The sequence below is a fragment of the Linepithema humile genome, chromosome 1 (genome assembly GCF_040581485.1).
Source record: "Linepithema humile isolate Giens D197 chromosome 1, Lhum_UNIL_v1.0, whole genome shotgun sequence".
NCBI classification, from domain to species: Eukaryota; Metazoa; Arthropoda; class Insecta; order Hymenoptera; family Formicidae; genus Linepithema; species Linepithema humile.
This window is the reverse complement of record NC_090128.1, coordinates 25,738,762-25,764,326: the sequence shown is the minus strand read 5'-3', so window position 1 is coordinate 25,764,326 and position 25,565 is coordinate 25,738,762. Positions and strand designations below refer to the sequence as shown.

The 25,565-nt window shown below is 44.9% G+C and overlaps 1 protein-coding gene across 5 annotated transcripts in view; it reads right to left on the bottom strand.

Annotated features, from left to right (window-relative positions):
* Nucleotides 1-25,565, bottom strand: part of LOC105678048 (beta-4C adrenergic receptor-like) — a 194,683-nt gene that overhangs the window by 57,735 nt on the left and 111,383 nt on the right. For 3 of the 5 annotated variants that reach the window (XR_010890754.1, XR_010890757.1, XR_010890755.1), the window contains exon 6: nt 3,288-3,380. The gene's annotated coding sequence lies outside the window, so the exon portion shown is untranslated. Of the gene's footprint in view, nt 1-3,178; nt 3,381-25,565 lie in introns of those variants that run through there. The other 2 variants (XM_067357283.1, XM_067357287.1) reach the window with 1 other exon arrangement.

Below are 25,565 nucleotides of genomic sequence, written 5' to 3'. Positions count from 1 at the left end.
TTTGCGTCGGCGATAATAAACTTGGTAGATATCCCCGCTGCGGCGGTAGACCGCTGTCAACGCGTGACAGTTTAAAGCGGCATGAGCTAGTCTCTACCAGCCGAAATCACCGCCGCCTGCTGTTACCTCGCAGCATCGGCGTAGGCGCCAGCTAACCAACCAACCAACCAACCAGCCAGCCAGCCAGCCCAGCGAACTTTATAGTCAGCGGAAGCCGGTGGCCCTAGTACCCATTAGTTCCTTGAGCCCCGGATACACCGCTTAATCCAATTTGCCAACTCTCAAGCCAAGGCGTAACATACCCACCGAGCGTGACATTTATGCAGCCGGCGGAAAAGCTACACGCGCGAAATTATTGCGCAAATAGGACGATGGAGTCGGCAAATCCTGGACGTTACGTGCCTTTGACTCCTCTCTCACCTCTTAACCCCCTGCCCGACCCCTGCCCGACCCCTGCCCGACCCCTCCCCCACTGGAGAGAAGCGAGTCCCGCCGGCAGCGTTTAATTATCGACTTTGAGACTTTCGCTCGCACGCAATTACGAAATGCAATGTATCGAGCCGAGCCCCCGAGGTGAACTCGTTGCGCGCGAACGCGACAGAGGAACGAGACGGGAAGAACGCTTGCGCTGAAAATTGTTCTTTCTCTCAAAACACCGTCCTAAAACAGGTAAACGCGGGCAATCTCCTCCCACGGTTCATTATACGACTCTTCAAAAGACTTCTGAAAGGGCTTTCATTTTTGTGAATGCCGAGCACGAGCTTCTGGCAACGAGTCCGCGAATTGCAGTGCGCGAGTTCGCAAGTCGGTGCATAATGCAGGTGGGGAGTAGTGAAGTTTACGTAATACGGGACAATAGCGAGCCAGCTGCGCCGGCTTATTTCACCATGATTATGGAGCCCTTCAGCTCGCCACCGACCTAGCTCGCGTAGATTGCGGATAGCCTTAGAAAGTGCATAATGCGTAGCGAAATATATTTAAATTAGACGAAAATTAAGCGTGGCGGAAAAAAGTCAAGAAAGCAGCAAACATTCTTTACAACCTTCCCCTCGCAACGATCCTTTTTGCTGGTGTATGCATGAAAAGTCAAATAAATATCAAAAATATTATCGTAATAATAATTAAAATAATTAAAAACAACATAAAAATAATAAATCCGATCATATTTTTTTAACACGCAAACCGTGTAAACTTATAAGCAAATTAAAAAAATTATAGTCAATAAAAAAGGCGAAAAGTGAAAAGAAATTTGTAAGTTATAGTGTCATAATTTATGTTAATAGATTAAAAAGCTTTTTTATTACTTACGATAAACTTATAAATTATTCACATAAAATTAATGTGATATTAAAGACTTTACGATCACGATAAACCGAAAGTATTATAAGTTGCGTTTCCTGATGCAAGTTATCTATACTGAATAATGAGTTCAAATTCGATCTACTTACAGCAAGATGTAAAAGGTAACGATCTTAAAATAATATTTCAGCCGTGATTCCGCCAGTTTAAAGTATCCAGATGCGTTCGTGTAAATAGAAAGTTTTCGGGCAACATTTGGATTAAGGAAAACAAGAAGACGGTAAAACTAATTATTCGGTTGAGGAGAATGCGACGACCCCAAGAGGGAGCGACAGAGTCTCCTGTCGCGTTTACGCTAGGGCGATGGAACTGGTTCTCGGGCCATCTCCGGAAAGCAGACAGCGGCGACCCAAATGGAAGTCTGCAATCGAACGAAAGGCGAAAGGGAGAAAGAGAAAGAGAGACAAAGAGAGAGAGAGAGAACGCACGCGAGAGCACGTTCGAGTAGAGACGTCTCTCTCTCTCTCTCTCTCTCTCTCTCTCTCTCTCTCTCTCTCTCTCTCTCTCTCTCTCTCTCTCGCGGAAGACGGACATGTAGGCATCTTCGCATTGCTAATGCTGAGATCTAGACCAGTCTGTCACGTTCGGTTCGTCCGGCTCTTTCATTTGTGCCTCACTGGAAGATATATTAGCAACGAAGGGTCGAACAACGACAATCCCCTAAACTAAATAGCCCGTGCGAAAAGAGATTAATGGAGCGACCTGAAAAATTTCCTTCGAATATCTTCCGTCGTTAAAATTACAAGTCGGGCACAATACTCGCAAATAATGCCACTCATTTATTTTTGCAGGGTGCAGATTCGCAAGGAACTCGTTGGAACATATTCTGACATCGACAAATCGACAATCTCAAACGCGCGTATAATACAGTTTGTATCATTAAATGATATCATCGCCCTCGTATTTCATCGTGAATATGTGCGTATAACGATACTTGTACGGGACTTAATTATACATATACTTAACGAGCTAAATAAATATTAAATTTAACATCACATTAGTCGATCGACGCAAGATGCATTTTGCCGCGAATTTGCTTAACGGCTGAGCGCATTATACCGACCGGTTGTCGGCTATAATTGCACGACTACTTAAAAGGTGCGGATATATCTGCAGAAATATGTCGTCGCGGGGGGGAAAGTGAACGCGAAACCGGATGAAAGCGTTCGCAAAGATAAATAAGCACGCTTATTTCATCCGGACGGCAAATTAAACATCGGAAGAGTTATCGTGACTTTAAGTGTATAATAGCGCGCGGTTCATTACGACGCAAGTAACTGAAGAGAGTGGAGTTTCACCTGCGTAAATACTTAAACTATTTAACTGCAAACACGTAGATATGCGTTCAGATAATATAGACACGCGTTTTTTTTCTCTCGATACAACAAACTAGACGCGCAGCGTGTGTTTAACAACCGTTATATGCATATTATAACATTAAAATTAAACACTATGCATGTTTATCGCAAACTTGTTGATATGTGATGCACGACAGGGCATGTGAAAATGTATGTAATTATGTCTACACATATATAATCATGTTCTCATCTAATTGTACGTAATTGTATCTCAATATATGGATGCACTCGTGTGTAGATATTACGAGGTACACTAGCAGTGCAACAATGAACAACAATTAGGCCCTATTAGAGGCGGCCAATTGGAGCAAGATGCATCCGCAATGCCCGCTGATCATAACGTAAGGTAGCATTAACGAGAAGCAATGGATGATCACGTGTTACGATAATGCAGTCGCGATCTTAATCGATCTTTATTGTCCGTGAACGTACTACTTAAATGGAATTTAAAACGATATTACCTTGGTGCGTTAAATATAGCGTTGATAACTGGTCGACGTGCATTCTGTATGCGATCCTTTCAGAACGACGTATAATTCGCAATGGTGGCATCGCAAGGAATAATAAATATTTGCACGAAACGTCCAGGCTGCATCTTCAAACAATTTGCTTGTAAAAAGCTCGGCGCATTCTTAACGCGACGCTGAAGATCACAGGCTTTCCCTGAAATAAAAGAGAGAAACGTGAACACAAAGCACAACTCCAGTAGAAATAGAGACATACACAGAAACCGACACGCTTTATAAATATTCGGACCCTTTTAGCGTCTCTTTAATTCCAGCGCTGTACACAGAGCGCGACATGATAACGAGACGCCATAACATAACGAGACGCCATAACATAACGAGACACTTCTTTTCTGTTATGGTTATCTTAATATCAACCAACTATATCGCATTTCACAACGTGATATTTAATTTAATACATATGCGTCGCTGAATGTGCGCTGACGCGAATTTAAATCGCGATTTGAGCGCTGCGATCAGATTAACAATTCTCACGCATCGATTGCACGAAATACTTTTATACGAAAATGAACCTTGATCTAAATTTGTATTCCGAAAGCGTGTCGAACATTCAACGCGCCAAACGCACTACAATCGTCTGATGAATCTCACCACATCGTGTACCATTGTCACAGTAGCACGCGTTACCGCATCCACGCGATGCCTACTCGTGTCGACTCGGCAAATATTTGTTGAGTCAATACATCGGTTGCAGCCGTCTTAATGTCTAAATAAAAGCGTTTGTAGCAAGAGAAATATATGCTGCAATAATATATCACATGGGAAAGAAATTGATCGCTAATTGTTTTCTAACGCTATCGCAATGCAAGCACAAAAAGTAAACAAAATCACCGCAATGATCATCGATAAATCCCTTAACATCCGGTACTTTGACGATATCAAATTAGTTTTTTGTTTAAAAATCAAAATTATCTTAGTTTTCTAATAAAACATTGTACTTGATCACTTTTGAATAAATTATATAATAATGATCTAACAATAAGTTTATAAAAATAATAAAAATGTTAGTAACATATTTTCTTCTTACTTTTATCTTGAGTTATTTGAACTCACCCCAACAATCTTCTATCAGAATGATTTGAGAAATAAAAGATTTTATTGAGAAAAGAAATTGCGATATTCTTGATTTGTTTTTCTATCAAAGTTACTGTGAAAGTGACTAAAAAATAGTCTGTGTGTGTGAGAGACTTTTATGATGACTATAAAAATACCGACGATACCGAAGGCTGTAATAAAAATGAGACGCCCGAAGATGTTACGACGGTGAGACAAAAAATTGTCTCAGCACGTCGCTTCGATTCGACTCGTAAATCTTGCGCGGTCTTGGCGCTCTGTCGCGCCGCTCCGTGCGACGGACATAGCTGGCATACGCCGTGAGGCATTTAAAACAGAGCAATTAGCCGATGAGCGCGGAAGACGCCGGTTACTTTATAATCATTAACGTCAAATATTCGAGCGAGTCGGGGCGCGCGGTGCTGGCTGAAGCGGGCAAGAAACGCCGACCGGCGCAACGCATGCGAGATTAACGCGCAGAAAGTTTCGACCTCACCGCCCGCTCTCGCGCCGCGTGCCTGTCTTAATATATCGCTCGTCCGCAACTTTGCAGGCCCGTTGCGTCGATGATGGATTTATCGGCGGAAAAAATGCGACAACCGCCGCGGCGCGATCGCGGCATCACGTGGCGCGCATCGCGGAACCGCATTGCTTTTATTACCCCTCGGCGGCAGTCAGCGGAGCCCGGAAAGTGGTGAAAGCTTTATTTGGGAATATATATTCGGAGGAAGGCGGGAGAAGAGAGAGGCAGTCATAAAAGTCCTGGAAATGCTGTTTTCCAAATGTCACTTCGCTTGCAGTGACAGCAAATACTTTAATGGTTCGACATAGAAAGGGAGTGCGCCAATTTTCGACGTCTCGAGTGCAGCGCTTCTGCGAGCACAGGGTGTTAATGGATATTTGTGGTATGTGAACGTGGTGCTGAATGTAAATGCTGGGTAAATATCGCAAACTTTGTTGTAATGGTGGCGTTAATACTGCAAGTGGTGTAACCGTCGTTACACTGCGCAACCGTAGCGCTGAAGCGTTAAAACACAATTACTTGTTTAAATATTCAAATTATAAAACAGGGCGAAAAAATTATAATTTGTTTAAAGAGGTCTATGTAATAATCTAAATGTAACGTTCATGTTCGTTCCACAAAATTACTTTGGATTGTTTAATAATACTCAGTTATATACATATGCACGTATACATATTTGCTGTCATCGTCGACGGTGGATGCACAATTCTATTCAGAATCGGATACATACAAGCTGTGTTTATATGCGTTGTTTGTATATCTTCGTATATCGTTCGTCTCGTTTACTTCGAATTTTACATCAAACATTTCGAGAATCGTATTGAAGGAAGCGAAATGTGCAGTGAGACGCGCTCGACGCCAACATAAACAAAAGTAATCTCCGGTCGCGCGATGACGATGAGAAACGAAAGGACAAGACCGTCGTCGCGCGCAGCATTATCGTTGGCTGAGAATTTAAAGGAGCTACGCGCCAGATAAATGGTTTAATAACCCGAAAACGATAACTACCGCGCAAATGTCTCCCATAATTCGTGCGCCGGGCGCAAACGTTGTGCAATGACCGGCGTGAAGCCGTAACGCTACTTTATGCATCCAACCACGACTGCATATGTATTTCCCTGCATTTCCCACGCGCGCGCGCGCGCGTCTGCCAACCGCGTTCGCACTGCCAGTTACAATGATTGCAACGGCAACAATTATGCAATAAACACAGCAAATGGTTACTCTCCGCGATCATTAACGTCGAATTCTCTTAACGCGGCCCGTAAGTTCCCCTCTCCTCGCCGCAATGCGCGCATCACTGCTATCGCGGTAGGCGCGGCGGCGGTCGCAAAACCGCGAGGAACAACAACTGGCAACCGACTTGAAGTTACTAACAACAAGCTTGTAAGTTCTCGACCCCGCGAGCATTTACTTTAAGGATTCTCCAAGCCCCTGTTAGTTCCGAGTGCATGCGCGCCATTTGGGTTTATGTATACGCGCGAATATTGTCTTTAAGCAAATGTACCGTCGTGCCGTTAGAACGACGCCTAACAAAGAACGCAGTTAAAAATAATGTGGTTTGCTTCATGAGTCGTTTTTTCTCAAAGTAAGGTGATATAAAGAGGAAAGGATACATTTTGTTACACTCTGAAGAACCACAGAGTGTTTTAAAGGTGTTCCACAAGAGAAATGCATAAAGTAATAAAAATGGAGATTAGGGCACCGAAATAAATGGCGTATAAAAGGCTAATGTTGATGGAAGTACAGAGGAAATATTCGATGTAGCAGCGCAGTAGTTGCTCAGAACATTTCAGTTTTTAATTTACATTTATTTTGCGTCATTCTTGATTAAAAAGCGATAAGAGATCACGATTGTTTGCTAATACATGTAAACTTCCCTAATATAAATTCATATATACAAATCAATGGCGTTATTGCCATATATTTTTTACAGTCTTGTAGAAAGAAATACATAAAAGTTTATATCATGCGGACGAAAGACCGCAAACATTTCATTCAACGGTTCACTTAATTTATTACCCTGTCACAGAGAGAACGACATGCATTCAAGACAGCAATGTTACAACCGCACGGTTTACCGCGATATTTTCGTGCGTGTACGTCCGCGCGCATGACAAATATCCCGTTGCGATTTAGCGAACAGCTTCCTACGCTTGAAATCAGTTAACGAGAGACATATCACGATGCGGCTTTCAACGGCGAAGCCCCCCGCGCCCTCAGATTTACGGAGTCCCGCGCGGAGAAGTCGCGAAGGGAAGCTTCGTGGCAGCGATCCTCGTGCACGCGCCGGCGTATCGCGCCTTATTATACGACGTACAGCGTTGTAACGTGTGTAAACGTAAACAGAAAAGTCATGACTACGCGTCTATTTGTACCTATCGCGTTTAACGTGTCGTTTAATATGCAAGACGCTTACCTCTCTCTCCCTCTCTCTCTCTCTCTTTCTCTCTCTCTCTCTCTCCCCAGCGCAAGCGGACACAGCGTCTGCACGAAGTGACAAAACCTGTTTTCAAGCCACCACCGAGAGGCAATCGCGGACGCAAGGGGAAAGGGAGAGTAGCTGCGCGAGGCCGAGGAACGAGAAGAAAGGCCGCATATATACAAGGGGGAGGAAAGAAAGGGAGAACGGTCATAAAAGGGCCGGTTGGGATAGCCGGGTTATATTTGGCTCACGAGTGCTCGCGTTACGAAACACGCGTTGCGCCAAATTAAAATTGCAAATGTGCAATAAGCATATACGCGCGTATATATTCTAAAGTCAATTCTGCCACACAGGCCTCCTCTTGACCTTACGCAATTACCATTCGCATGAAAATAATATTTTAAATTTGATACGCGAAAAAGTAAAAAGATACAAAAATACAAACCATTTCTAAAAATAAAATCTGTATAAAATTTGTGCAAAATCCGTTATATAAAAAACAAGATATGAGAAACAAAAATGTAATGAAATACTAATATCAAATGTTGAAATTCCTAATGAACATTGAAAAATGGTGGAGTCGGGTATTTTGTGCAGCGGTTGAACCTGGTTGAACTAAAACGCTGACCGTAATGTCCGAAACGTGCGAGAAGGAACGAGAGCGTATGCACACTCGCCTACTGGGAAAACGTCTCTCATTACCGAGAGTGCTCGCCGATGAAGAGATTGAAATAATTATCGCGCTCTCGCGCGTTTTCGAGCTTACCGTAAAAGCCCGCGGCGGACGACCGCGCCCTTCACAAACGACTGTTGGCATAAGCCTAATCACGAAAAGTCGATCCGCAGCTGATCTGCACGAAGGGATTTCCGACCGCGGGATGATATAATACGCGGGAATTACTCCGCAGACAGACGAGATTCGCTGGCTAGACTCGATCAAATATTTGCTTATGTGCGAAAGTCATATCGAATATCAGAGAACGGAATGGAGTGATTAAAAGCGACTTGGAAAAAAAGGAGACTTCGACCGTGAGCCTATGCGCGAATCGTGAACTTGGGGAGGCTGTATAAAATCATGCGATGAGATGAAAGATAAATCGGTGAGCCGCCGGAAGAAGATAAGGTTAATGACATCACGATGTCGATATCAAATCAGTCGTGCCGATATCGTCGAATAAGCGTAATGCATTTCGACGAATGGCGAAGCCGTAAGCAAAATTGATGAGAGATAAATTCCGTCGAGGAAAATAAAATTAAAGAGATCGCTGAGAAAGCGTTACAACCGATCCAATCGCGATATGTTAATGAGAAAAACAGGAGTATGTGACTAATGTGATCAGAGTCTGTATAATATTTTTACGTAACAATCTCAGAATAACAATTAAAACTTGTGTCAAAAAATAGAAATTAATACAATAAACACATTTAAACACATGAAATATTTCATCAAATAAATTATATCATTTATTTTTTACTTTTAAAAAAAACTGAAAAAAAAATTAACACTTTGTAATCTTTCTCGGAAATCTCTTCAATTTTATTTCCTCCCGAAAGACATTCATCTTTCCGCGATTTTTCGCTGAGCCTCTTCTAAGAATCCTCTCACATAAAAATCAATTAAACTTAACTCCAATGTGCAATACTTAATAAATAAAGACAAACGGGCACGCGGGAAGAAATATAAATCACAGTTCTTAATTACACATTGATGTGCAATAGCGCCTCAGTGCTCTGCGTAAGTCACAAATAAATACAAGAACCGTTCTTTCTTATCTCGAGTTGATTAACAGACGATCCGGCAGGAAACAAAAAGACTGGAATAGGGTCGCTTGATACCTTCGCTTGATTACGGCGCGTAAATACGCTATCGACGAGTTCATATATTCACGGCAGGAATGCTGACGTCGTAAATATTACGGATTCATGTCGTCGTCGTCGTCGTCGACGCCGTCGCAAGAAGTCCCGGACGTCTGGGTGATCCCCCGAGGATTTTCCTATGGCGATTTTTCACTCGGCTCGAGAAAGGACGTCTTCCGAGGCCGGGAGAATGGAGCCCCGGCGTCACCTGCACGTTGGCGAAAACAGATTTTTCAAATCCGACGCTTTGGCGCCTCCAGCCCCCTCCCTCCCCCTCACTCCTGCCAGCGGGAATTGTAAGAATTTCCGTTCGACCCCGACTTCGTCTCGCGCGACGGATGAATTTCGCGAATTGAATTTCCTGATGCTGACAGTAGGACATGCAAAAAGCGCTTGGGGCGCTCTCGCTCGATGTCTACATCGGTTCTCGCGATTCGACATTTTCACGATGCGTCGCGTATATTGACTCCGGTATTACCGTGGAATATTGGCGATGGAAGGCACAGTTCGCGCCTATACGTTAGTGACGAAAAATTTCGTTATTATCCGCCCGACTTTTGTCGCAATCTTTCACGCTATAAACAATCTCACGATTTAGAGCGATCAAGTGTTCGCCATGTGAGCCATATGTCACCATCTATTTAAAAATTTATCTGAGAAATCTGCGAATATCTAACGTGACGGCAACGCTGGAGATCATGCAGTCAGCCATTTATCTTCCGCTTCGGTTCCCGAGGTATTCTCTTGACGAGAGGTCGTCGGCTGCCTAAAAATCAGCAGCGAAAATAAAGGGTATACGAACGTGTATTTTTAACGCCTGCTATAAATTCTTCCGCATCAAAACCGCGCACGATTCTTCTGCGCGCGCTAATCTTAGATTTCAAGACGCGGAGACATCGCGCGGCGCGTTAATTTCGTTGCCGTGATCGTGTTGCTCTTGCCGTGCAGCATGTTTCCTACTCGAAAGTTATTTCGCGCCCGTTTCGTATCGGAGAAAATACAAAGGCGTCATCACGCGCGACATTTCTCATTTCGCAATACTAGGCGCGATCCCGACGCTTCTGGAGAGAGAGAGAGAGAGAGGGAGAGCGAGAGAGAGAGAGAGAGAGAGAGAGAGAGAGAGAGAGGGAGAGAGAGCCGAGAACGTGACCGTAATCTGCAAAAAATGTCGGCCGACTAGATGTGCAAAAAACGTACGCCCCGAAATCTCTGTGCCGCGTCGCCTCGCGAGAACATATTTCTTCACGGGACAGCGGGATGCTGCAGAGTCGATAAGCGACCTCCGGTTTTTCTTGGCTCGTCTGCACTTTTTTCTCTGATTGTACACACAAAGCGTTCAAAGCACGACTCGATTAAATTCACGATTTATATAAAGTTTCCTACAAACGTGAAATCCAAAATAGAACTTGATAAGTGATTTATTCCACTCTTGCTTCAAAACGCGTCACAAATCTACGGCGATTTTCAGGGGCTCTATATCCTAATCTATATCTAAGATCCCGACATTTCCAATATCTAACGACGCAAAAAGATCGCGCATATGCTTCTATATCGTTTCGTTTCGCGAGAACGAAACTAGAAAGTGTCAGAAAGGTTAAACGTATCGCATGCAAATTTCGGCATGCAGATCTTATGGGTAAAGTGCCGATGCTGGTCATAGATATACAGTCAAAGACTAGTTTTCTCCCCTCCCCTCCCCCTTTCTTTTCCTAGTCCGTCGACTTCGCAATGCAATCCGGAAAGTTTTCGATCGCGTCGCCTCCGCGTCTCCCCCGCACGCCGTCCTGCGCTCCCTTCGTCGCATGCAGATAGATGCACCGGGTTCGGCGAGAAAGCCGGCTATATATCCATTCAATCCCGGCTCTTTTTCCGAACTGCCGCCACGCCGGAGAGACAAATCGCGCGCCAGTCGCAGATATTGCGCATATCTAAACGGCCGGCATTTAGAACGTAAAGCGTATCTCCGTCGTCGGCACAAGCCCGGAATAGACATTTATCTATTATATTCGGACCGGGCGGGAAAGTCCCTCGTAGAGAGCGTCTCTCCTCTCTCGCAAATGAAGTAGGTATATTTGGGTATTGGCCAGGGCAGCGAGCCAATGGAGAAAGTTTCGGGGAGCCTTGCGGATTTGTCACTTTTATAGGAGGCAATTAAAGTAAAAAGCATGCCCTCGTTGGAACGTTAGCGGGACACTCGCCGAATATGGCGGAACCGCGGCGCGAACATAAGTTTAACGTCATAAACGGAAATTTCACGTGTCCGTGGCACATTCAGCTTTAATTAGAACCATATTTCCGTGAAGAACATTATGCAGCAATTCAAGGCTTAATTCATCAGGAACGTTAATTATGCTGAGGGTCGGAAGGGGAATGATGTAACACGTCTCGGACGCTCGTTATAAAGGCCATAAATCAAAATATCTTTTTAGGGAATATAAAAAGAATATCCGTTACGTGTTGACGTAATAAATATTAATCGGACTTAATTACAGTGATATTTTGTATCTGTATCTGTATTCGATCACAAATTTATTCTACTAATTAAATCATTTCATGATTTATTTACAGTTGGACGAAATCTGATACGAGTCTTTTTTTTTATTACCTAACAGATATGTAAGAGATGAGCGTAACGGTCGTGCATGCTAAGGATAGCACATGCTGCACCTCCACTCGAGAACTAAAGGTTAAATCTCCAGCAGTGATATGCTATTTTCCGGTATGCGCAGTCAGGGAATACCACATTCCGCTGGCAGCTATTCATAGAAACCCATATTCGAAACGGTATTCTCACACGATTTTGAGCAATGCAATCCTTTTCTAGATAATAATTTCAAAAAGTTTCTATTAACCATAAATATGAGAGATAATATTGTAAGAGGTAATATCGAGACCACTGCTAGTCCGAAATAAAATTTGGCATTAACGTGATATGCAAAAAAGGTGACCCGCAAATAAGATCATATTCCCGAGTAAGATCATATTCCCCAATCTAAAATATCCTATCGCGTATCGTGTTTCAAAAGCAATGGACTGGAAATTCTGATCATCTTCTGTACGCCATAATCATTGAATACCGTGACGATGGGACGTCCGAAAAGCGCCCGATTACATCACATTGAAATTCGTTCAAATAATGTTCAATACACGTTATGCAATTTCAATTATCATGTGTCGTCTGTATGTCATATACAGAATGCTCCAAATTATCGCTCTACGGATCCTTTTATTTTCCTCTTCAATTAAAAAAATATATTGTTATAAATTTAGAAAATTAAATATCTCGACAAATTAAATGGCAAAATGTTTTATTCAATTTCAATTAATATTATCCAAAAAATAAGGCTTTTTTATCCAATTGAACCGCTGAATTCACCAAATATCTTCCTTTTCAAACATCTATAAATGAAAAGTTATTGATATCTCAAGCTTTTGTTAAAATTGGCCGCACATTGATCAAAGAGCAGACAAATGAAAGAAAAACCTGGGTAGTTCCCGAATACGAAAGCTCGCAGATTCTCCTCTTTTTTATTATCGATTGTATAATCCTTTATTTACTATATGTATTGTATTTCTATTGTACCTGTTTCGCATGCAGGTTTTTCGAAGAACTCTTTTCTCCCATTCTAAACCATGTAATAAATGTAATGGACTCGTACGTGTGAAGCTGCTACATTATTTCGTGGAAATTTACAAAGTTTCGAGAATTCTGATTTTATTTTTGATAGTTCCCGATGGATAAAACTAATAATACGCCAGCATACGTAGAATGGACTTCTCGAATTTATATCTAATACATTGCGGCGACAGAAAATCTCTCTCTCTTTCTCTCGCTACACTACAATATATACATTTAACAAATGCCACGCTTAAAAACTTCCGAAGTAATCCTATTTTATGGCGCGATTCTTTATTTATTATGTCTTCGCTCTACGTTTCACGCGAAAGTCTTTCATACGGCACGATACTTTTTCAGCTCGGAGCACGTAATGGATGTTATTCACTTCAATCTCATCTAGCTAAGTGATCTAAGCGAGAACGGGAAATCTACGACTAATAAGTATTACGCGTCTGAAATACTTTGCGGTCAGCAGCCAGGAATTGATAGCGCCGCGGTACCACAGGGCGTTCTATCGCGAATCCCCATTCTAGGCGCGGTCTTCGGTTCTGCGGAGAGATCTCCCCGGCTATCGTTCATGCGGCTCGCTTTACGATACCCATCGCCTGCTTCCGCCGCCGGTATTCCGTAGAAATCCCTTGCATTGGACGATTTAACGTTATCGGGAAACACATCGCCGGGATCGCAGTCGACGATTTCATCCGCTCTGGCGATCCCGCTGGCACAGCCCGAGGGCGCGCCCATTCCAAACGTCGAAGTACGTCGTGCACCGCGACATGGAATAGAAGTGTGCGCCCGCGCGCGCGCGCGCTCGTGGGTCGAAGGGACACTAGTAGACTACGATGGAAGATAGCGCGCGCGCGCGCGCGTGTGTGTGTGTATGAACGTCGCTTCATACGCTTGCCCGCGTGTCTGTAGCTGGCGCATTCACGAATACCTACTCATCCCCGTTTACTCCCACGCCTTTTCGAGGGATGCGACGTAGCAGGAACAGCTATTACCGAGCGGAACATCCGCGACCGCCCTGGATACACTTATTTTCATAATAAACGCATCTTGAATGCACACATGCGAGAGGGGTGCGTTTGCGCAGGGAAGAGATACGAGCGGCATTCGGAAGTCATCGTCCGTCCAATGACCGGGAATATTACGCAAACTCTCTTACCAACACCACTGATAATAAATACAGTGGTGACGTCACATGTAATGGGTTTACATAATTGAAAGCTACTGCTGCGCGAAACTGCACAGTACGCGCTCATAATCAGCCGTTGAATTTATACTCCCTTCTGTGCGATTATGCAAAACAGTGTGATTATATCTTTTTTTTAATTATATCTTTTCTAATTGCAAAAGCTTGCTGAATCGAGACATAAATTCTCTTTATCTCAAGTGTGCAGTAAACCGGATATTTAAAAGAGAAATGAGAAAAAAGTTTAGAAAGCTGTTAGTAAAGCTGTTTCGCGCGCAAGTCCAAGGAGCTATTTTAATCAAAATAAGACAAAATTAAATAAGATAAAAAATTCACAGAGTCCAATGTAATGAAAATCAATTATTCTCATTCTATTGTCATCTGTATTTACTAATTAATCATTATTTGTAATATTATATTGTTGAACTTGTCGATCGCATTACGCACCGCAGCGGTTCTATTTATTTATTCCCATGATCGAAATAGCCTCGAAATAGCCTCGAAATAGCCTCGAAATAGCCTCGAAATAGCATCCGCCTCATCTTGCATGCGTGTCCGAGGTTGTGAGCATCATCATTATCTTCACATCGCGCAATAATCAAGCAGCAGACTGAAATAAAGCGCGCAAGAAATATCAATCTCGCTTGCATCATATTCCTTGTCACTCCGTGGAAACCCAGTTTCCCCGAGCTTAGTTTCCAGGTTTCCTCTCTATTCGCGCGTCATTTTACGAGCGGTGGGCGCGCCGAGATGGGGATCGAGGTAAAATCGATGTCTAGCAACCACCTTCGCGCGAACGGGCAGGAATAAATGGAGAGCCGTGCGGAATATAAAATACGCGGAGATACGTTTCACGCTTAAGCGAGCTCTCTCTTCGCAGGAGAGCAGGAAAACGTCGATTTACCGTCGCCGTGGTTGTGTTTTATAATTTTTTGCCGTTTCCATCTCCTCGCGGCGAACATTTGCGAAAAGAGAGAAAAGGGCGAGGGAGGGAAGAGAAAGAGACAGCATTATCTGGCATACTTTGATATCGTGGCGCGAGATCAGAGGGAACCGTTCGCCCTTAGGCCGCGATTCACAATCGACTCTAGAAACAGAGGTGGAAGATAGAGAAGCTCCGACTATTAGTGAGATGAGTATTCCGGTATCAGAGACGCGGTGCTGGGTTGCGGTAACGGGCGCATCCCTTAGCCGCGCTCCGATTGTGCTCGAATTGTACGGGAATAACGATGAATATATCGAGACGGCCGATCGGTAATGCACCGGATACGGGGGACGCTATTGAAGTTTGAAATTTGAATACACTTGACTCTAGAGACGGCAGTCTTTGGCAGACGTGTCCGCCTATCGTAAAGCGAAACGCCAACTCAAGTTACGTCGCGTTATACTACTGCAAACAGGCGTATCGATCAGGGAGCAACGCGTAAAAGGACTGACCGTCGTGTGCAGAAACGGTGTCCGCACACGCGAAAACTTGCAATCTGCAAGAACGTTTCGGGAGAAAACGCTTTCCTTTTTTCCCCTAATTATCAAGGTAATTCTTTTCTTTTACATCGGTTCACGTCGTTGCCAGAGACGTCTCGACCAAATTAGCCACTCTCTATTAATGAAAGGGCAGGCACGTGTCTTCTAACAATACGTTCTGCACCGCGCTAGCGAAATCGAGCGGCGACGAGACGGGCCATTAACTTTCTATTATCCCTGGAGAGCTTAGGATGCACACGCTCCGGAATTTAGAGCCAGGCCTCAGCGACATTGCTACGTGTGCAACACACAGGCGGCATTAAGGCCGTTGCTACCAACACGACATCAGCAATGCTATTACGAACCGGGCTCAATGAAACGCGCTTCTTTTAAGGGTCCGCAATACCTACGTAAGCCACCTTGAATTATGCTGCCAATGTCTTTTAATGCAGCGTGAAATGCAGAGTGTGGAATATGCTGACGCATTTTTATAAAAACGAGGTAATTTTCATCGCACAAAGAGATATAATGTAAAAACATACACTTTAAGAAAATGCCTTTGAATAATTTAAAGATTAATTAACAGCAACTTGAAACGAATGTAATTAAAACCTGAATATTTGACCCTTTATCGATTCCAATCATTATGCAGTCGTGTAAAATAATATATCAAATTCGGCTGGCGTGCACACGTTTGTTGTGTCACGAATTTTTTTCACTTGTACACGGAAAAAGCGCAAACAATTTATTAGACGGTTAACAAAACGAAGAATCATGAAATGAGAAGATCAAGAGCCATTTGTGATGCTCGGCTTATTGTTCATCTCGTTCCATTGTGCGACGCAATTCCGAATATGAGATCCACCGGCGCCGAAGGTCCCACGAGACCCTGGAGGCGCGCAGCGCGACGAAACAGCCGGTGGTAATCTCCCGTTTGTTATATTTTCCCGCGACTGCACATCGCGCGCAACGCGCGTGCATCGCCGGCAAGATGTCGTCCGCCGCGGCGCATGTAATTACGCGATCTGAATTGCAATGAGTTTGGCCGCGGCGCTGTGCGACGCAAAACGAGAAATATTCCGGGTAGGCGAGCGAATAACCTCCCCCCTTGTATTCTGGGCAACGGCAACGGTAGCGACGGCGGCGACGGCGGCGACGGCGGCGGCGGCGGCGGCGGCGGCGGCGGCGGCGGCGGCAGCAACGGCGGCGGTGGCGGCGGCGACGGCGGCGGCGACGGCGGCGGCGTCGCTTCCTGGCATCGCGAATGCACAACGACGCCGCGGCGCGTCACCTCGTTTTTTTGGCCGTAGATGGCAAAGTATCCAGGTCTCTTTGCGTTTCACTTGCCGCTTATTCCTTCGCGATATTAACGATTGCCGGTTCAGCCAAGTTCGCAATCCGCGATTTGCGCACTTGGCGCTATTCCGTCGGCGAAGCGATTTATTAACCGCTATAAGTACATTGCCAAATTAGCCGCGTCGAATGATCGGTATCAATATTCTACATTCCTAATCGTGTTCGTGCCGACGATGTGAGCCAACCGGTGGTGGGTTAGCAAAGTTACAAATAATACCGTCCGTCATTAATCTTTCACGCTTCACCGGCTCGGCTATGTTCATTCCTGCATTTCTCACCCTTTCTCAGCCTTTACCTTCTGTCCTGTTAATGTCGACAAGAAGAAAGATGTTCGGAAGCCACCGTCCATCTCAATCGTTACAGTTGTACATAACGCAAGGTATCTTAATCTTCGTAACCCTTCCCAGTCTTCTACACATCTTAAAATATATAATACACCTTCTTAAATAAAGCTTTAAAAATAGCAAATAAGATTTTCCAACTGATTAACATTCAATTATCATGATACTTCACACATCATAAATATCCATTTTTAACGTAATGATGCTCCTGCTATGCGGGAAATATACAAAGGAAACAGCTTTGTATAACGGAAGAGGCAGAATCTTTTCAAAGCAAGCAATATCATCAGAAGAATCGGCTTGTAAAAGAAGTGATAAATCAGCCGGTGTACACCGGCGGCTCTATCTTCGCGAAGATAAATCTCCGTACGTAAATCTGGATCATAGTTGTGTGAATTGAAAAGGTGCCGCGTGTATATATATACGATTGGCTAAACGTTACGGCAGAGCGCGGCTATTTATCACGGGGCTCGAAGCAAACAGGCGATGCAAATGTCGTGATATACCAGAGCCAACATGTAAATCACGTCTCACCTTTGTTCTGCGGCCTCACTTTCTTATGCACGCAACGATGGTAATCGTGGATCCCTCAGATCGCGAGATGGGTTTACGTAAACTTAGAGTCCTCTTCGGGAGGAGGAGGTCATCGTTCAGAGCGTGCATAATGTACCGGCATATATTCCAAAAACGCACGCGCGCGCGCGTATTTCGTATTCCGCGTCGTAAGACGGCATAAACATTTCGTAGCCGGTCGCGCACGCATGTCAATCATTCTCGTCGCGCGTAAATCCGTGCCGCTGCATAAGGCACTGTTGCGAAGCGCTTTACGATCCACTCTCTAAGAGGATCGAGAGTTTATTTTTAGAATAAATTACGTCGTCCAGTATGCACAGTCAGCTCCGATGTTACGAGGCGAAAACAGATCCCTCAACACGCATTATCTGCTTCGGTAAATTACCGTCTCTCTTAATGCACGTTCAAACAGACACAGACGCGCGCGCGCGCGCGCGCGATGAGAACGTTAAGCCGAGATTAGCGAAAAGAAGCGAGAACTAAAATACAATATTCCTACGAAAGAAGATTACGACCTTCGCATTGAATGTTCATGAAATCCCTCGGAATCTAAGTTTTATCTCCGTCGAGTCCGAGACAACGGTTCGTTGTTATTTCGTTAGCCTACATACATACATAACGCGAACGGAGACGAATCGTGTGGGAGGTCGACTCGCAACATACATACGCTTTCGCCGATCAGCGCGCGACCCCAAAAAAGGGAGGCATTAAAAGCCTTTTCAAGTTCTCGCTCGCGATGAGATAATACAGCAATTAATGTGCACTCGCATTAATCAACGCGCAAGTCAGCGCTATCAGATCCGTATGTAAAACAGCCGGGCCGCATTTTATCTGACATCTGATCCTGACTCAGCATTACATGTCCAAAAAGGAATTGTTTCCAGAACGCCTCGTGTTGCTAAGGGGGGGGGGGGGGGGAAGAAGCCATGTAGTGAACTTATCCCTTTTCTCTCTTTTTTTACTCGAGATCGCGGAGGTGTTTATTTACGTTCGCTATACAGATCGCTGCGTTAAATCGAAATGATTCGAGCGCACGCTCGGAAAAGTGTTAATTGGCTGAATCTACGGGCCGTGATGTCAAAACATCGTTTTGCTCCACAGTTTCTGTTGCAAATACACACTCCGAGTTCGGTACCCCTCTTTCTCAGACACACTCGATAAAACTCTGTGTGCTTGGCAAGTCATCCGAAATGGATGTGTAAAGGTATAAGTGATATCGCTCTTACAAATGGTGCACTTCCGTGTGATTGAAATCCGAAATAACAACGGTCATTATTTTAACAAAACATCCAAGCGAACAGTGATTGATAGTGTATGTTATTGATACATGAGCCATTGTGCGCCGCAGTGGTGTAAGTCGCGAGCAGAAAAAATAAAACTTCCACGTGCACCGCTTTTCATGGATAAATTATTTCGGCGTGACGTAAAATTTCGGATTTTGCTCTTTTTGTAGGATCATAAAATATTACGAAATATTGTCCAGATTTTATAAATAGTTGGTGCGCAGATAACATTTTTGCGTGTGATTGGTCTTTATCGGATTTTCATAGCGATCAATCATACTCAAAAACAGCGCGGTGAAAGGCCATTAAACAAGTATCGAAAGTGCTGATTCCGCTCCGGTAACGATAACATTTCGGAAAGTAACGATGGTTTCTTTATCGAAGTAATCACTTCAGGTTCAAGTGAACCATTACGAATTGCGGTTTGGATAGAAAAACGAACATAAATATCGACTTCCGCGGAACAATGAAACCGCTGTAGCAGTTTGATGTCTATTTTAATTTCAAAAAAAGTTTACCACCTCTCACAAAAAAGTAAACAAACAAAAACGATTGTAAAGCATTATTATATAATAATTACAACGCAGCAGGAGCATCCGTATTACAACAACTTATTCTCGTACAACATTGTAAAGGAAAAATTCAATATTGATATGCAGAAACCTATGCCGGTTCGCTCGTTACTGTTATATGGCGCGAAAAATAAAAGCACGCTACACTGCTTCACTCATTTAAGTCAGAGAATTACAACGAGGCACGAGAGAACAAATAATGCGTGTCATAATTACAGCATGAATAAGTTAATTAATTAAATCAAAGGGAAATGTAAAATTAATGATAGCACTTCATTTGCCACAAGCCGAAATCAACTCGGTACAGCATAATAATCTTGTTACAGGCACCAAATAATAGATCTCTTACTCACTCGAGTGAAACACTCGGGTCTTTATTACCATACATACGCATTAACTGATGCATGATAGTCGCGCAATAATAAAGCAAATTGCAGCTGCGTGCGTGAATGAGACTCGTTAAGCATTGCGTTTCTTCCGTTCATGATGCGCTTTTTTTTCAGTTTAACAGAAAAATTCAAATTATTTATCAGCACATACGTATATATGCTTATGTATACGATGTGTACGATCAGATAACGTTATCTGTAGCGGCTTTTAGCTGTTGCTTCGCACGTGTTCGCAAGTAAGCCGGTCATAAGCAGTGAAAACTAAGCGAAAGCTCGAGAGAGAGGAAGGGAGGGGGAGGGGGAAATCGCGACGCGTGCAATTGCTCGTAATTAGAGCAGACGATTTATGCGATGGAAAGGGCTGACTCGTGACACGTTGCTCGACCGTGTAATTAGCCGGCTCAGGCAGTATTGTGACGTTTCCGGACGCAGTAATCACGGCGGCAGAATCGATTAAGCGTTACCGTAAGACCCCGCGAGTCTATAAATCGTGGGATAAATATCCGACTCTTTATTCACGTCAAGTCTATCTTTTCGATTAGTGTGTGTGTGCGCGCGCACGTCGCAGATATATTTCATTAAATTGATTAAAGAATTAATCGTTGCTGTCAAAAACAGTGCTGTTATAAATAAATCATAAAATGTCTCAGATAAACATTGTCAAAATCCCCTCGACAAGTTTTGGCAAACGAAAGTAATCGCCATTATTAAATATAACTCAATTTGGCATCGTAATAAATCATTATAATGGATCGTGATAAGTACTGAAATATGTTTAGTATTTTAGAAATTTATCGTGTACTTTAATACGCGAGTGATACAAATTCTGATTAACTTGACTTATGTTAGCGATATCTTGAGAGCCGTTCCGCGTTGCTTGTCAAGGTTTTGCGAGCGGAGCGCTAATTACGTTTATTCTTTTTGATTCGAGGATAGGCATCACGCGAATTGCTCAATCTCCTTTATTTCGCTTATTATCTGCATTAGAGACGAAATAATTACTATAATTCAACGCCGCGCCAGCGCACACTCGATCAATTTACGCACAATGCCCACAGCGCGCGACTGTCTACGATAATTGTGACGTCTATCCAGACCGGTTTTCACGGGTACTTGATTAGCGTTTACTGAACGGGAGGAGAGAGCAAAGGGAGCGGAGCGAATAATTAAGCGCCGCGATATTATTCCTCGCCCTTATACGCAATGCAGGCGAAATTTATGCGGCGCGCTACCTTCGCATAGAAACCCGTCTTTGGGCCGATGCGATTGCTTGCATATAAAAGCGCGGTAATTGCCGCCGTAAGAAACCGCATGAATTTATCGCCACCGCTCTATCAATTTAAATAGGTACAATTAGCTGGAGGCGTGCGTTATAAAACCTACGGCGCGCGAACGAACGTTGTGCATCTTTTCAGCGTTTAATCACGAGCAATTAACGTGCGAAAAAAAACACGACGCAACAAAATGGTCGGGCGTGCGACGTTGCGCTTCAACGTGCCCGCTCTGTATGTCGCTCTATACCGAGATATCGCGAGGCGAATTTAATTTTCCTACGCATTTCGCACGCAACTTGCCGCGCAAGCGGCTTGAAAGCCTTTCTCGATTCCGGTGAAATTCATGCTCGGTCGATGGTACAACCTCAATCGTCGCCCGCCGCACACACACACGCGCGTGCACACGTACACCCGTACACGCGTACACACGATTGCGCGCACCGAGCCCATGCACCGCACGACACTTTCGTCATTAGGGAGTCTTTGCGATACTGCGCCCCGGTTACGGTAAACACCAAAGTGCCCGACACACGTGCAGTACGAATCAACTGTAACTGCCGCGACAGTTGCTGTTTGGACTTGTATCAACATTCGTGCGTACATACGAGCTCGCATGTTTACCGTATCCACCGTAAGCGCGTTGTATATCCGCGAAAAGTCCACACCTGTCGCGGCCGCGCGCACGAATCGGCGTACGCCGCATCTTTTCCCCGGGTCGGTCCCACGCGACTCTACGCGAAAAGAGGAATTCTTATTTACGCTCGCTGCGCTGCGACGCTGAAAACGAAATCCCGTTGATATAACATTCGAGCTTCCTTCCGTAAGCCGTAAGCCGTGGGAGTACGGTAAGGTGTTCGCTGTGCCCTTCTAAGCTGCCTTAAAAGCACCGCGGCATTACGCTCTTCCTTCCGTTCTCCAGGGCTCGCGCAAATGTATCGGTCCCGTGCGAAAAGAGGACACGCTCTCTCTTTCTCTCTCTTACTCTCTATCTCTTGATTCTTCCTCCCTCTCATCGCCAGCCTCTCACCCTTTCCCTCTCTGTCTTTCTCGCCGAGAGACGCGAAATTTAATATCGTAGGCGTCGGAGGAGCGTTGACAAGCCGGCGATGAAGGTCCGAAAGTCAACGCCGAGATATCGAGCGGCTGCTGTTCCAAGGCTATAGAACGAGAGAGTGAGAGAGAGAGAGAGAAAGAGAGAGAGAGGAGAGGAGAGTGAAAAGGCGGCCTTAAAAGCCGCGCGCATCGTCGGGCACAAGCCGGGGAATATTTCGCTTACGCCAGTCAAACGGCACGACGCCTCTGAAATAACTTCTACGAGGCTAATTACCGTGTCGGCTGAAACGTTCGCCGTCATAAACAAATTTTTGTAATGTCCGCGCTTTTCATCCACCTTAGCCCTTTTTCCGCCGCTTGCGTTCGCGCGCGCGCGCGCTCGCGCGCGCGAGCGCTCGATGGCTCAGGCAATCTCGTGTCTGACGCGCGGATAAAGGACGAATCTACTTTGCACACGGCGCATAGAGCAAATTTACTTTGCGCGGGACCGACTCGAGGAAATTTGAGAAGCACCTTGGATGCCGGATAACGGGCGAGGGAAGAAGGAGAGCGCGGTATATACATGCACGATATACATACATAGGGTATAGTAAGGCGGTAGCTCGATTTTTGCGGAAAATACACGGCGCTCCTGTTATGTTAACCGTGGGCGTCGCTTCCGTGAATCGCCGAAAGACTGCCGGCGGTCTATTTAGAAAAATAAAGGCAAAAATAGCGCAACGCCGGGAAACGCGCGTCGCTCGAGGACTTGGTAATACCGTCAAATTCGCGTAAAACAGGCGATGCGCGCGCGCGCTTCCTTCGTTCTCGTTAAAATTTCCAATCTCTTGTTATATCAGATATAAATCGGTCCCTCGTCTTGTTTAGTAATTGAAATGGCAGACGCGTCGTTCTTTGCAGGCGCTAAGATCTGTCGCATTTCAGAATGTAAATGTTTACCCCATCGACTCCGAGCGAAATTCACACGCGGTTGACGCGCGATGATTTTATTCGTGAAACAATGCACGGGTCTCGCACGTCCGCAATTTTTCGTTAAGAATCATGTCTGAGAAGTAATCATTATAGTTGGAGTCTCTCTCTCTCTCTCTCTCTCTGCACAAATTATGTTGAGTTCCCCTCATATATCGGTAACCAGTGATTTGTGGCTGTATTTTCGCGTATCTTCTTTCTTTTTCTCTCATTTTTTTTTCTGCGCGCCTCTTTATCCGTTGGTAAATTACGTTTCCGTCTTTCTTTCTCTCTCTCTCTTTCGTAGGAGGGCTAAAATTTAAAATTGCTTTGCACGTCGCATTTCGGCACGTAATAATTCAACGAAATCTTGCGGTCGACTCGCGTTCCTTGCACCGGCATTACGGCCCCGTCGACTGCCGCGACTTTTTGAATTAGCGACGCGCAAGGGGCCCCTCATGCTCGCACGCAATCGGCTCGTCATGCAAATCGGTGATTTTGAGTCATGCGAGCGTGATTTACGATCGCAGCCGGTTGTTACACCGGCCGCAACGTATCCCGTCGAACGTGTACATTGCAGATGTTACACGCGGCCGTAACGTAAAACGCGAGGACCACGTGGTACTAATAAAGAATAAATTTGTGATAATAACGTGAAACATTGACCTAAATAAATAAAAATGAAAATTAAACGTTCATATGCACGCTACGATTTTGCTCTTATTTATCGCGTGGACCTCTTTTTAAACCAAAAAAAAAATTTAAAGGACTTTTGGCAATTTTTTCCTGGCGACGAACGGAAAGAATCCCAGACGGATTTCAGCGACAAGCTAAAGCGCCTTAACGCAAACCGGTTTGACCCTAACGTAAACCGCAAAGTAAGATCACAAAGTAGCGATTTGCCAGACATTTTAGTGCGACAATTTTATTCACAATATTATTACTGCAATATCTTCGATTAAAACTCAGAAACATTTTTCTTCTTTTTTTTCATCTCGCGGGTCGACGAAGGCGCATTCTTTATGGCGTCCTTTTTCTTCATCAGGGAGAAAACCGAAAAAAAACTGTATTTACGATATGGCTTATGAGTATAAAAATGCGATACGGTCGGCGCATAAAAACTTGCTGGAAACTGTACTCTTAACAGCCACGCGTAACTCACTTCTATACGTTTCCCCGTAGCGAGCATAGAACAATCGATTTCACGTGGGAGAGATCGCGCGTTGTCTAAAGCCGCGAGCGACGTGAAGCTCCTAAAATTAGCCGTGAGTGGCCGATTCATTCTAGCCTCGGCCCCCCTTCGATTCGCCATATAGATCCCTCGTTAAAAGTCATCCGGGGGCGCATTTACGCCAGCGTTGTAGGTGAGCGGGTGGAAGGATATAGCGCGAGAGATATCGCGTGCGAGGGAATGCGCGCGGGCCTCATGAGAATAAAGTCGGGCGGTGGTCTATTAAGCCGCGCCGACCGAATGCAAAACGGCCATGGCGACGCGACGGCGGACGGCCGTAACCGATATAGCACGTCCATTGCAGAGCGATCGAACCGCATGCTACTACGTTCCCACGAGCTCGTCCCCGTGTCTCGTTCCCCCGATCGTGTGCAATGTGCATACGCGGTTGCGGTCGCGCCACACCCGCGCCGTGCCTGGCCGCATCGCGCCCGCGCTGCGTTGTGCCACACGTGTCGCGAATCCCTCGATAATAAGGAAATCGGTAGGCGAACAGACCGGGACACAAGCCTCTCTGGTTTGGAATTTCGAACGCGTATTTCGGCGCCGTCACTGCTGGGGACCCTTATCGGCCGGGGCTCTCTCTCCCTCTCGCTTTTGTATGTGGATCGAGGGACGCGCGAGGACGTGCCGGTCCTAGCTCTGGCAATGAAACCGATGAGACGCTGCCGTCCGTCGCTCACGATGGAAGGCACAGAGGAAGGCTTGATATTTTTCGTCAATATTTGCCGTCTTCCGCCGGCGAGGCGGAAATCTTGGGAATTTAAATAATTGGCGGGACGCGACGTAGGCAGCATCGCGGTCCGCTGGCTCGGAAGTCGGACGAGGCGCGCGGCATCAGCTGAATACTACGACGGCGGCCACTCGGGAAGGACTGCATTGGTAAAACTGCGACGCACCGAGAAAATGTGGAAATCAAAACAATTGGCGTGTCACGTCGCAGATATTTCAATAGCAATTTCTGCGGACAAACTTCGCCGTGCCTCGACGCGCTTTCGCATGCCTATCGCGCTTCGGTCAAACTGAATTATTGCCAGAATCAAATGTAGCGCAAAACAGATGGAGTAGCCGCGTCAGATTGGCAAATAACAGCATTATCAAATTGTTGAGGAGTTGCAAGAGACATATATATTATATTATCATTCAGATATAATGTCAGCTGAATATC